Raw genomic sequence first — 5,806 nt, 5'->3', positions numbered from 1 at the left:
CTAAAATTTGATCTAAAAATGGTAACGGAAAGTGATCTTTTCTAGTTGCATCATTTAATTTTCTATAATCAATGCACATACGCCAGCTAGATGGAATCCTAGCTTGTAAAAATTTTCCCTTTTCATTTTTTATAACAGTGATGTCTGATTTTTTTGGTACTACTTGTGTTGGACTTACCCATTTACTATCCGAGATTGGATAAATAATTCCGGCATCTAATAGTTTTAAAACTTCATTTTTAACAACTTCTTTCATGTGTGGATTTAATCTTCTTTGTGGTTGTTGATATGTTTTAGCATTTTCTTCCAAGTGAATTCTATGTGTACAGATTAAAGGATTTATACCTTTTATATCTTGCAAAGTCCATCCAATTGCATTTTTATGCTTTTTAAGTAATGTTATTAAATCTTTTTCTTGTTTTGGTAAGAGGATAGAAGATATTACAATAGGATATGTTTGATTTTCACCAAGAAAAGCATATTTTAGTTCTATTGGTAAAGATTTTAATTCAAGTTTTGGATGATCATCTTTTTTTACTTCTTCAAGTTCATTAATTTCTTCAAATAACTTTGATTTAAAAACACTTTCCACTAAACAAACTTCAGATTATTGATTTAAGTTTTTTTGGTGTATATTTTCTTTCACAATTGTTTCTATTGCATTATCATCTTCATCTTCATTAATACTTGGTTGTTTACATAAATTGAACACATTAAGTTCTAAAGTCATATTTTCAAAAGACAATTTCATTATTCCATTTCGACAATTAATTAAAGCATTTGAAGTTGCTAGAAATGAACGTCCTAATATTACTGGAATTTCATTATGCACTTCTATTGGTTGTGTATCCAAGACAATAAAATCCACAGGATATATGAATTTATTGACTTGAACTAACACATCTTCTACGATACCTCTAGGTATTTTGATTGACCTATCGGCTAGTAGAAGAGTAACAGATGTAGGTTTTAAATCTCCCAACTTAAGTTTTTCATAAACTGAATAAGGAAGTAAATTCACACTTGCTCCCAAATCTAACAAAGATTTTTTAATTTTATTTTTTCCAATAATACATGAAATTGTTGGACAACCTGGATCTTTATATTTCAAAGTAGAATTATTTTGAATAATAGAACTTACTTTTTCAGTTAAGAATGCTTTCTTCTTTACATGCAATTGTCTTTTCACAGTACATAAATCTTTTAAAAACTTTGCATAAGAAGACACTTGTTTAATATCATCTAATAATGGAATATTTATTTTTACTTGTTTAAAAACTTCATAAATATCAGAATCATTTTTTTGTTTTTTATTATTTACTAATGCATGAGGAAAAGGAACATGTTTATTTGACTCACATATTACTTCAGATAATTTATCATCAACTTTCTTATTATTAGGACTCAAAGCATCATCTTTATCAAAAGTATCAAGATTTTCATCCTTACTCTTTGAGTTTAAATGATCTTTGTTTTCATAACTATATGGATCATTAACTAGTTTACCACTTCTAAGAGTAATAAAAGCTTTTACTTGATCAAATTTATCTTGATTTTGATTTTTAGGATTAGGTTGTGGTTGAGATGGAAATTTTCCTTTTTCATGAATATTAAGTGCAGATGCAAATTTTGCAAGAGTTTCTTTCAAATCATTCATAGATTGAATGTTTTGAATATTGGTAGACTCTTGCTTTTGAATGTATGCATGAATTTCATCTTCAAAATGTTTTCTTGGAGGTGGGATATAAGGAGCATAACCTTGATGATTTTGGTTATTTTGAAAAGGTTGTTGTGAAGGTTGTACATTATTATCGTTCCTCCAACTAAAATTAGGATGATTTCTCCAACCAGGATTATATGTTTGTGAAAAATGATCTAATGTTGGTTTTTAAAATTGTTAACATAATTGGCTTGTTCATGGAGACATTCTTTAAATGAAGGCAAAGTAGGAAAATATTTTGTAAGATGATCATGCGTGTCACATATATGACAAACAATTTCTTGAACACTTTTTAATTGATCACTCTTTTTCATTTCTAATGACTCGATTTTTCTTGCTAAAGATGCAAGTTTGACTTGAATATCTACATCATCTTTAAGATGATAAATACCAACCCCATTTGTTGAATTATTGGTTTTACTTGGTAGTTCAATTGAGCCTATATTATCCCAATTTTGAGCATTTTCTGCTAATGACTCCAAATATTCCATAACTTCATTTGGGTTTTTATCTTCAAAAGTTCCATTACACATGAATTCTATCATTTGCCTATCTTTAGGTATTAAACATTCATAAAAGTGAGAAACTATCATCCATATTTCAAAACCATGATGTGGGCATGTATTAAGTAACTCTTTATATCTATCCCAACATTGATAAAATGTTTCCCCTTGTTTTTGAGAAAAAAAGTTGTAATTTGTCTTTTAAAAGAGTTTGTTCTATGGGAAGGGAAAAACTTTTTTAGAAATTGTTGTTGCATTACTTCCCATGATCTTATTGAACTTGATCTCAAATTTTGCAACCATGTTTTAGCTTTATCTTTTAAAGAAAAAGGGAAAAGCTTTAATCGAACAATATCCATGCTACAATTTTGATCATTATAAGTGTTACAAACCTCCTCAAATTCTCTTAAATGCAAATATGGATTTTCAGAATCTAGGCCATGAAAATTTAGTAAAAGTTGAATAATTTGAGGTTTAAAATTGAAATTATATGCATCAGGAGGAAAAATTAAACAAGATGATGTACTAGTTCTTATTGGATTCATATGGTGCCTAAGTGTTCTTGGTTGTTCATATTCTTGATTATTATTATTATTATCATCTTGATTATTAGAATTATCCTCCATGTTTAAAATATTTTCAGATACTCGAACAAGTTTATCACTTTGTTTACGACTCCAAACATTCATACAATTAAAAACAACATACTATTTACGTAAGTAACATAAATAACAAAAATTAAACTTAATTTATACCTCCCCGGAAATGGCGGCAAAAACTTGCTACAACTTAAATTGTAATTCACCCAAGTGTAGGTTGTCTGCAAGTAATATACTCATGAGTACGAGATCGATCCACGGAGAGGATGCTGCAAATTTAATTTAAGCAATGATATATTATAGATGGAAATATTAATATAAAACTTCAAATACATAATTATAAAATTGCCAAGGCTTCAAAGGTTCATTGTTGGTTTATTTAAGATTGTTTAACAAAAATAAATAAAAGAAACTAAAATAAAAATAAACATAAAAGAACAATGAAATATTTAAACAAATATATCATATAATATAGTTCCTACTATATTAATATCAGATTGACCGATATTTAATACATGGTACCCATAATATATATATATATATATAGATGCATAAATATAAACATAAAAAAATAATTAAATATTTAAACAAATATATCATATAATATAGTTCTCACTATATTAATATCAGATTAACCGATATTTAATATATGGTACCCATAATATATATATAAATGCATAAATATAAATTGACATAAAATTAAATGTTAGATCAAATCACCATATTTCATTTAGAACAACCGGCAGAGCCACACTATCGTCTAAATAAAATATATGACTTTTGTTTTATGTTAGATGCGAGAAAGTAAATGTTAGTTGCGAGAAAGTAAATGTTAGATGCGAGAAAGTAAATATTAGTTGCGGAAAAGTAAATGTTAGATGCGAGAAAGTAAATGTTAGTTGCGAAAAAGTAAATGTTAGATCAAATCACAATATATTATTTAGAACAACCAGCAGAGCCACGCTATTGTCTAAATAATATATATGACTTTATTATAAATTGATACATATATTTATAGTATATAATTATTGTAGTATTTATTGTATCATATTAGACAATAAATCAAGGTAACCACATTCAAGGTACCAAGTATTGATGTAAATAGATAACAATAAATCATCCAAATTATACCTACAAATAAAGATCAATTAGTAAAAATAAAAATAAAAAAGGAAAGAATATACAAAATATAAACAATCTTACTTGACCAACAATGAAACCTTTTCACCTTGACATAAAAGGATTTAGCTTTCCATGAACATAAGACTCAAGAGTAAGGATAAAATAAATTTCATACTTAAACTTGGAGAAATATGCACACTCAAACTCTTATTTTTACACACACAATATTTATTTTACAAGTGAAGAATTTCTCTACACTTTTGCACACTTCAAAGCTTATACAACACATCTATTTATAGGCCAAATGAGAGCAAGAGTCCAAGGCTAATTAAATGTGGAATAGTAAAGTTGGTGGGTGCTTGTCTCATTGAATGTCAATACCATGACCCAACTTTAATTGACATGTTTGATGCCTTAGACCACCGATTCTGTAAGGCCCAAAAATATTAAATTCTTAATGACGGGATTTAAGAGTTAAATTCCGAATAAGAGTGAAAAGATGAATTTAAGAATTTATGAAAATTAGAGATTTCAATTTCGGGTCAAAAATATTTAATTTGAGGATTTTTCGAATTTAAAGATTTTAATATTCGGAATTATTAAATTAAAAGATTAAAAATATTTAAATTGATATTTATGGAATTTAAAATTTAAATTCCAAGATTATAAATATCAAGGATTTAATTTGAGGATGAAATACCGGCAAGGACCAATTTGCGAATATTGAGCAGTTCAAGGACTAAAATGCGATAAAGTCCGAAATATTTAATTTTAATTCGAGAATATTTAATTTGAGAATATTTAAAGTTTAGAATTAAATTCTAATATTCTTAAATTATTTAGGATTGAAATTGAATTAAATCGCTTGTCCGGGGACTAATTTACAATTATGCCAAAGTTTAGGGGCCAAAGTGTAATTTTCTTTGCAACTTGTGTTTTTAAACGTGTAATCTGTAGAAAATGATCAGATTGCAACCCAAAAATCCAGAATCAAACGAGAGAATGGGGAAACAAGGGTTCCAAGTCCATTTTTGATCTTTTAAGCTTTCATATCTTTTGATCCGTCCGGTAGAATTTCCGATTGAGCATATATTTGCGATCACAGCTCCGAGTGCTACGTTTTGACGTAAGTTTTATGAAGTTCTACCATGTTTGAATTTTAAGTTGTTGTTAATATTAAGATTTAATTGTTTAAACATGTTCTAGTATATACGACGATAGTATATCTAAGATGGATTGAAAAAAGATCGTCGTTTGAACCTGTTTATGAATTTTTGAAGATTATTTCCAATTCTGAAATTTAGGAGCTGCATATTTCGAAATTCAGCTGAAGAATTGAAGATGATATCATGTTGGGATTATAGTATTGATGATGTTCATGTGTTTAGAATTTTCGGTTTTGATCCGTTACGCCGTCGGTTTGAATTCCGGTCACGTGATCAAATTGTTTGATTGTTTGCGCCTAAATAAGAATTAAATGATATTGAAAGTTCATCTTGAAGTATATATCAATGCATTTCAGATTTGAATTGCAACATATCGATTTCGAGTCGGCGAGCTCGAGAAGTTAGCCTTTGAACCAAGAAAGATGGAAGAAAGTTTGAAGCTAGTTTGCCTTGGATGATTGTAATGATTTGAGCAGATTTTGATAGAAGTGCTTTGATGTCAGTTGTCCAGACTTGGATCATCTAAACTCGAGATCGAAAGGTATGAATAGACATTAATAAGATGGGCAGGATAACTCGAGATTGCTTCTGATTATCGAGTTGCCTAAAATCACATACATGCATGTTTAATATATGTTATTGGTTACGTTTGCATAAATGGGATAGATTATTCAAGATAGACATCTTCTTTAAGTC

At 28.2% G+C, this 5,806-nt stretch overlaps 1 non-coding gene across 1 annotated transcript; it reads left to right on the top strand.

Moving 5' to 3' along the window:
- Positions 1-2,323: 2,323 nt before the first annotated feature.
- On the top strand, positions 2,324-2,425 carry LOC140870228 (small nucleolar RNA R71). The gene has a single exon (XR_012147199.1). It is a non-coding gene; the product is annotated as a small nucleolar RNA R71 (small nucleolar RNA).
- Positions 2,426-5,806: the final 3,381 nt, after the last annotated feature.

Source organism: Henckelia pumila, chromosome 4 (assembly GCF_033568475.1).
Source record: "Henckelia pumila isolate YLH828 chromosome 4, ASM3356847v2, whole genome shotgun sequence".
In the NCBI taxonomy this organism is placed as follows: Eukaryota; Viridiplantae; Streptophyta; class Magnoliopsida; order Lamiales; family Gesneriaceae; genus Henckelia; species Henckelia pumila.
The sequence above is the reverse complement of the archived record's forward strand: the minus strand, read 5'-3'. Positions and strand labels throughout refer to the sequence as shown.